At 34.6% G+C, this 9141-nt stretch overlaps 1 long non-coding RNA gene across 2 annotated transcripts; it reads right to left on the bottom strand.

Moving 5' to 3' along the window:
- Positions 1 to 4650: 4650 nt before the first annotated feature.
- Positions 4651 to 6880, bottom strand: LOC113273753. 2 transcript variants are annotated; one of them, XR_003322588.1, is made up of 3 exons: positions 6625 to 6880; positions 5121 to 6480; positions 4651 to 5038 (listed from the first exon to the last, which is right to left on the bottom strand). It is a non-coding gene; the product is annotated as an uncharacterized LOC113273753 (long non-coding RNA). The 2 variants fall into 2 exon arrangements; XR_003322589.1 differs by having other exon boundaries at positions 5152 to 6480.
- Between the last annotated feature and the right edge of the window lie 2261 nt (positions 6881 to 9141).

Below are 9141 nucleotides of genomic sequence, written 5' to 3'. Positions count from 1 at the left end.
AAATGCAGAAAAACCTCGGGACCTAGTCCAGTTTTGAATACTCTTAGAATTAAGCCGTTATACAAAATCTAATACCGACTTCGTATAGTTTAGACCAAGTAGACTACCCTTAGCTACTTAGTTTTCTCAGTATCCATGCGCCTTCGACTTCTAGAGTCATGCACGTGAATCACCAATCATTTTGATCGTATTTCGAACAGTAAAGGATAAATCTATTTGGTAACCACTCTATTCAATCTTGGTAATAAGATATATGAGTCGTTGAAAAAGGCTCTTCTGTTTAATCTAATAAAATCATTTGTCTGGTTAGATCAATCTAAACTTTGACTACCGAAATATCAAACTCTAGATTTGCAATCAATCAATATAAATCTCAAAGAGAAACTATAAGGTGATGTAGATCTCACGCAACTAATGATTCAAGTCTATCAAAGATTAAAAACGATTCTAGTTGGATCCAAGCCAATCAAGGTTTGTGCACACAGTTCACAAGATACGAAAACTAACAAGAAAAACTGCATCGTCTTCAGATCTTCGTTTGTCTTCAATAATAACCTGTACAACACCAGTTGAACCCTCTTGCGATCAATCACACACAGAACGGAGTCTATTAACAATGGATTATCACAAGACGTCTTTAGATCCGAAAATGGTTCTAAAGATCCCCTGGATACTTTGATCTAGTTTGAGTGAGCCAGAAGAGAAGGTTCTCAAGAATAAATAAACTAGGTACAATCAAAGTTTTAACAACGTTTGTCAATCAAATCAATAATCTAAAACTAAAATAATAACGCGATATCTAGTTTCCCACCAACGGTACTCGTAGAGATTCTTGATCCCACAAAAGTCTTTAAACGAGCTGTCGTAAGACATTTCGCCTAATTAGGGTACTTTCCTCTCCAGATAGACGGCTCCACTAGAAACAACAAGAATGAAGTTTGCATGGCTCTTAGGATAGTTTGCAAGAAATGCAAACTCAAGTATTTATACACCAAGTTTGTTTGGACAACAAGGAAGTTCCAAAACCGAAAAAATTCTCAAGATATTCACATTAAAGTACCTAATTTCGGTTTTCCTATTTCCAATTAATTACCAAACCATATTTCCGAAAACGCTCTTAGAAAACTTCTATTATTAGTCTAGCATATTAACTAATAATATTTTCCAGAGGATATGCTTTAATTGCTGGTAATTAAAACATATATTATGAAAATCATAATTAAATGCTTTCCAATTTTCCGGACCTGAGATCAGCTTGAGTATCAAAGAATATCTTTGAACACTTAATGATAAGAGTTATGTACATGTTCAAATATGTTGACATTTAGAAGTTTTTCAACAAACCCTAATTCCAAGCTTCACATAAAACATAAAGAGATATGTGAATATTGGAAACTCGGTTTTGCTCCTTGAGATCGGTTGTACCAACTTCACAATGTAAGTTGTAATTGGTTATACCATGCTTCTCAAATCAAGTTGTGACCAGTTACACCTTGCTTCCCAGAGGTAGCTTGTGATCGGTTACACCTTACTTCCCAAGTTAGCTTGTGATGGGTTACACCTTGGTTCCCATAGAAACTTGTGACCGATTACAACTAACTTCTCAAATTAGCTTGTGACCAGTTGCACAATGCTTCCAAAAGGTAGCTTGTGACCGATTACACCTAACTTCCTAATATAGCTTGTGACCGGTTACACCATGCTTCACAAAGTACCTTGTGACCGATTACAACATGCTACACAATATAGGCTATGAACGGTTATACCTCAAATCTCAGCAAGTTAAATTAGGTTCTACATTGTTATCTTCTTTTGGTCATTCAAAAGATATTCAATAAAGAACCTGACCAATCATGATTTCCTTTCGATTATGAAACAAGTTCATATATGTACTTCCTTTAAACAAATATTATAAAACATTGTTTCCTAGGGTGAAATCATACCTGTATCTTACATATAATCAGGATATTATATACAAGATTATGTTGATGTTGTATTTACGAAGTTCCAAAAGATAAGCGTTTATACTTCGTAATTCAATAGATTCCTTGACACTTTGATCATAATGTTATAACCAAGTCTAACCACTAGAGTATTATTTATATACATCTTCGCATGTTATGTTTTCAATATGAAAACGCGGGGGCACCAAAATACACCACCACTTTTTTCTTAGGCAATGACAAACTCAATACAACTCCGAGAGTTAAAATTCAATCAAGGAATATTATCTAGAGTTATATATTTCTCTTTTGAGATTAGAACGTTTACATAATCAAATTCGTGAACCTAATACAAAGAGATTACTTGGACGATACCAAAGACCAATGTCCAAGAATCAATCATGTCGTATCCAACAAACTAGGTCGTATGTATCTACTATGATTGGTTAACGCACAACCTGTGATATTTCAATTATAAAGATAAATAATATAATGCTGAAAAATAAATAACACAGACACCAGAAGTTTTGTTAACGAGAAAATCACAAATGCAGAAAAATCCTGGGACCTAGTCCAGATTGAACACCAAACTGTAGTAAGCCGCTACAGACACTAGCCTACTACCAATTAACTTCGGACTAGAATGTACTTGAGACCTAAAAGTTATCCCACTGATTAAGGTACAGTCGCGCTCCTTATGCCTCTTGAATCCCAGCGGGACTCCGCGCAATTGATTCCCTTAGCTGACGTCACACCAACTAAGAGTTTCTTCAACTCAATTGAAGAATTTGAACCAATCTTCCTTCTACAGATTAATCATATATATGATTTCCTTTTACAATCAATTAGTTTGATGAAAGGTGATGGAAATCCATAGAAATAAAAAAGTCTAGCTAACCTCAAAATCCGGACTTATGCAACCCGAAGTGCATCCTAGATTATTATTCACCTCACAAATATAAAACCTGTGGAGTCAAAAATGTTTGAGTCGAAGAGAACTTTGACGATTTCTGTCTATCTTGATCAGGTGAGCATCTCAACTATCTATCAAGATCATGATACTCGAGTTATCAATGAAAGATAACTGGACATGGCTTCACGAATCCCTATGAAGACTTTGTAGTCTCTAAAGCCTAAAAGGGTTAGGAAGAGGATGACTCTAAATACAACTAGGACACCCCAAAAAGTAGTGTCGGGATTCAAATATCCCGGTTGCTTGAAGTTCCCATTTTATAGACATTCAAAGCATAGGTTGCTTTAGGTTTAAGCTAAGATAGCTTTGGAACCAAGCAAACAATATCCACCATTAGATGAATCTTTGAATCTGATTTACATAAACAAGATATACACTCTGATTAGGTGAAACCGTAACTGAACCGAAGACTATGTTCAATGTGGTTAGCCGAAATTAGCCGATTTGAACTTAAAAGCTTAATACTCATTTTCATGAACACATAAGACATTAACCTTGAGGTACAATCATGTGATTTAATAAGTCTAGTGTTTTAGATAATTAATCAAATGCTAATTATCTCGTAGAAATAATTTAATCGCACTTGAGAATAATCGACATGGTTAGTAAATGCACAAAGTACAAATACCATAGTCGTTCGTGACTCAGCTCGGTCAGAGTATGTGTACCGGTTTGTAAACATATAACCAAACCAAGTTCCGGAATTTACAGAACTATTTAGTTATGCGTACCAGTTTGGAAACCTTAAGACTATGACCGGTTCCAAAGTTCACATAACTATTATAGTTTGCGTACCGGTATGAGTACTAAACTGAGTTTGGGAACACATAACTATTTTGGTTTGCGTACCGGTTTGGATACTAGTCCCAGTTCCGTAACCACAGTTCCAAAATGGTTTGCATACGAGTATGCATACGATCCGGTTCACAAGTAGAACATTTTTCATATAATATACATAAGAGTATGTGTACCATAAATCTTCAAGTCGATATATATATATATATATACAAGGGCTTTCATGCACGTGCACCAATGCACGGGATAGGGTAATAATGGATGATGTACTTTAAATATTTTTATACATGCCAGCGTGATGTGCCCCATAAAGAGTTTAATTTTCTTTCATAGGATTCTAAAGCTAAAGCAAGTGGGGTTGATGCTTCTTCGATTCCTAATACATCCGCTACGATTCATCTTTGGTGCTTGAAATTATTTTTTGTTCTTCTAAATGGTTGGGAAATACTGAGTAGGGTTTTGTAACACGCTGCTACCTTCAATTGCATCATATATTGATGTAGTTTAGCTCGTATGTTATTGCTTTGCATGCCATGAAGTCAAAAATATAAGTAAAAAATTCGAAGCCAACATAAGTATGGAATCTCAAAGAATTTGCACTTGTCAAGATTAACGAAGATAATTTATACTAAAATGAAAGGTTTCATTAACTTATCGTACTCGAACTAACTTCTATTAAGATAATTGTCTTTCTTGATAATGTTCTATGACTTGAATCTCTTTCTGGAAAACATATTGATGGCCGAAGTATCACAGTGTTTTTAAGGACGTTAGAAATATTATCTTGTAAGTTACTATAGAAATTTAAACTCCTTAATTTTATTTCTCTTGGCCCTTGCTACTATATCATTGCCAGGTTTCTCCTGCCCCATATTTATTGCAAACTTATCAATTTGAATAACCATCTAAAAGCCAAAAATAATGTTCTGGCAAACCCACTTTGTTCCTAATTTTCACGTCTCGTGCAATTTCCATATCATAACTGAGAGAAATCCAGAGATTCAAATATTCCTCTCTTTTGATAATATTACCATCGTTATTTCACAAAACAACTGATTTCATACCACTTTGAACGAATCCAAGAAGACATATAAATTGATGATCAATTGATGTGACTTTGAAATTATAATCCAAGAACTGATATTAACATGCTCATATTTATGGTGCTATATAAAAAATTCCAAGAAAAAATACCTTTACTCATTATTGTGCCTTGTTAAAGAAATCTGGGTTTGTTATGTCATGCAAAACCACTGTAACACCTACTCGATTGAACATGATTCACCACACCCGTCTGGTCTCGAGTATCTTCAGTATTCCTTTGTACCTACAGTTGAATCGTTATTTGGAATGAAAAGTATTTCAATCCAAAAAATTAATTGAAAACCTCCAAACTTAAAACATCTTACTTTAATAGTGGATGTGGAAAGATTTTCTTACAACAGCAAATATTAATCATTCATCTCCGACACATGCGATCCGCATTTTGGAAGTGAATCGTATTTCGAACCATCTTGAAAAAGTGCTTTTGGGCTTCATATCTCAATCGAAGTTCCAACTGTCATATTTCATAAACCATGCAGTACCAACATAAAAGTTGCGCAGGCATCTTGCATTTCAGGGATCACAAACTTCATGATCAACTACTTTACAAACATACCTTAACTTACTGATATAAAAATCCATTGAGAATACACTCCCTTTTGGAACAGTTGAAAGAACAACACTCATCCTAATCAAACATGCACAAATAGGTAGTCCCAAACTGTTCTCCTATATATGGATCGACTTTGGAGTATTTAACTTATTTCACCTTATACTTTTTTTAGGTCTTATTATTATGAGATGGACCCATGATTTTTTTCTTTCAGAGAGTGGCAAGAGAAATCCTTTTCAAAGAGAACGTTCAAGTCTTCTTCATTATGAAATCCTTCGTAGACAGTACTCAACCCGAATTGTTGACATACGTGTGATGCATATTTTGATCCTTTATCAAATCTCCATGTGTATCTGTGGTATCCAATTTCAAGTTATCAACCAAGTCTTTCCATTGCAACTTTTTCCCTTGAAGGCATTATACGTTCCCATAATGATGTTCTCATTTTACTTGAGTAACGGTAACCAAAAGGTCCCTAACAAAAATTTCACTAGAATTAAGTGTTTCTTGCATAAGCCAATGTCCCAATTACAGAACCAACGGTAATCTATACTCAACCTGGAAGGCTGGAACCAATGGTCACAGAATCTGGAAAAAAATTCTTTTGCTTCATGATCAACTACTTACAAATTTCATACTTCTTGTCAGATCCCATGTGAGAAGGCGAATCGGACGATAACATATACCTTAACTTAATGGCATAAAAATCCATCGTGAACACACTCCCTTTCTGAAAAGTAGACATAACAACACTCATCCAATTCTCATACGTAATGCACTAATCCAACCACATACATAATGCACTAATCCAACCGCATTTAGAATCTGCACACGATGTTCAAGCTGCAATACTTAAGCATACATCAGCATATATCTTCCTCCAATATAACCCGATATTGTAGAAACCAACAAGACAATTCATAAGTGGTTGCATCACATCATTAAAAGAATCCAACGTTTAAAGAAGCATTATTTAGTTACTTACGGGAACGACCATGTCTTCATAACTTTTTAACCAATCATGCATCATCTTGTTTCTCATATACGATCAATCACAGGCAAAATGGTTACATTTCAACTTCTTCATTCAATGTTTTCTCCTCTTTCCCTAACTGAAGAAAAATTAATCGGCATAATTGGAATGATTAAAGTTAATGATATCCAAAAAAAGGAAGAAAAAAAAATTGGCAAATTAATAGAAAATAAATCTCCAAGCCGGGTCATTAGAAGATGGGAAGGTTTTCAAATAATATTACCTTATGAGTTTTTCATCCCTTATAAATTTCTGTTTTAATATTTCGGGTCTTGATGAAGAAAAGTGCGTCCTTCAAAGAATCGTGTAATTTCCTAGTAGAAAATCCTAAGTGTTGAAACGAAACGTCTGCAAACGGTTTTGAAATCAATGAAATCTTTGAGTCGTTCCTAATGCCGAAGTGCCTTTAAAGTTCCTGACTCACTGCCTGATAAGATTGCAACTTTTCAAACAAAACTCTTCGGAACAAAGAGAAAGGGTTTCCAGGAAGCGTCTTATTCCTAAAACGATTCCAAGGGTCGTTTCCTTTCAGTTTTATCCGACTATCCTGGAATGTAACATCCTCACGACACGCCAGACTAAAAATTCGAAACTTCATGTAAGGAGGACATGTCAGCAAAGTTATTCTGCTTTATATAATAAGGAATTTATATATATATATATATATAGCTACTCAGTTACGTGTACGATTACATGTAATACGGGTTCAGACTTATAACAATTTTTCCAGTTTGTAAGATTGATAACACTGTCTTGTATCTGAATCTATAGCAGTTCTATATTTATCTCTAAATCGATTTCGAAACATTTCCGAATAACATCAATAACACGTATCACTATTACATGCTATTTTCGAATTGATAAAACTTGAATCATGATTTTGATTCCGAACAATAAATTTTCCTTAACCGAAATTCATCAAGTATGAACAAATGTTCATTAAGCTTAGTCATTATATTTAGAGAAGTAATTATCAAGATAAACTTGACTCTAAATTCTTGTCTATGCATAATAGTCTAATTAGTTATGCGACATCGTTTCAATGATATAAAAGTGAATATAACTTGAGATATAGGTGAAAAAAACGGGGGTTTAACAACCACACCCAATATTTCGTTCTACAATCTGAGTAGGACAAACTCCAATATACTTTCAAGAGAATCAACTAGACAGTTAGACTCAATCTATAGAAAAGTATATCAGGGAACGATATCTTTATTTCTCAATTCAATCCGCAATCAAACAAATAAGAATTTGCGAGCCCATTGAATAAGAGAAATAACTTGAGCAGTACAAAAGACCAATGTTCACGTGTCAATCAATTTATATCAACAACCAAAGGTTGGATATCTAATTGATTGATCTTAACGCACAACCTGTGATATTTCTATTATATAAAAAAATATAATACGAAAAGAAATAACATAGACACCAGAAATCTTGTTAACGAGGAAACCGCAAATGCAGAAAAACCTCGGGACCTAGTCCAGCTTTGAACACCACACTGTATTAAGCCGCTACAGACACTAGCCTACTACCAATGAACTTCAGACTGGAATGTAGTTGAGCTCTAATCAATCTCACACTAATCAATATACAGTTGCGCTCCTTACGTCGCTGAACCCCAGCAGAATTCTACGCACTTGATTCCCTTAGTTGATCTCACCCACAACTAAGAGTTGCTACGACCCAAACTCGAAGACTTGATAAACAAATCTGTCTCACACAGAAAAGTCTATTGGAATAGATAAATCTGTCTCCCACAGAAATACCTATGAGTTTTGTTCCGTCTTTTGATAAATCAAAGTGCACAGGAACCAATTGATAAACCGGACTTATATTACCGAAGAACAGCCAAGTATTATCAATCACCTCACAATAATCTTAATCGTATGGAAGCGAAACAAGATATTATGGAATCACAAACGATGAGACGAAGATTTTGTGACTTATTTTAATCTTACCTATCGGAGATAAATCTCATGCAAATCTTAGCAAATATAATACTCAATACGATAGTAGAAGTAAGATCAGAACACGCAACTGCATAGAAAATAGTTGGGTCTGGCTTCACAATCCCAATGAAGTCTTTAAGTCGTTAACCTACAGGGTTTCGTGAAAAGTCTAAGGTTAAAGGAGAATCGAATCTAGTCGCAGCTAGTATCACACAGAAGTGTGGGAATTAGGTTTCCCAGTTGTTAGAGTTCTCTTTTATATAGTTTTCAAATCAGGGTTTCCAATCTAAGTTACCTTGGTAACAAAGAGTTAAATGTTCACCGTTAGATGAAAACCTGATTAGAGTCAAGCTAATATCTTTCAACTGTTAGATCGAACTTAGCTTGTTATACACAAATGAAATGCACCTTCATTTAGGTTTGAGTAACCGTACCTAAGCATGTACACTATGTTGGCTCATTAGTAGTTAACTGAAGTTGGCCATATGAACACTCTCATATCAACCTTATTCATCCTAACCATAAACTAGTTCAAATGACTCAAATGAAACTAGTTAAAGATTTGTTCAATTGCTATATTCTCATAGAAGCATACAAGAACACAATTGAAGCAAAATTGGTTTGATTCACTCGAATCAATTCATGAACATTATAGCCACAGTTTGCAAAGATTGCATTCCTTATTATATAAATGTATTAGTTCATGTCACAACCGATTTTAGAACTTTAACCACTCAAGTTTGCAAACGGGTACGCATACTTAAGTAGTCGGACCAAGTTTGGTT

This window comes from Papaver somniferum, chromosome 4 (assembly GCF_003573695.1).
Source record: "Papaver somniferum cultivar HN1 chromosome 4, ASM357369v1, whole genome shotgun sequence".
Classification (NCBI taxonomy): Eukaryota; Viridiplantae; Streptophyta; class Magnoliopsida; order Ranunculales; family Papaveraceae; genus Papaver; species Papaver somniferum.
The sequence above is the reverse complement of the archived record's forward strand: the minus strand, read 5'-3'. Positions and strand labels throughout refer to the sequence as shown.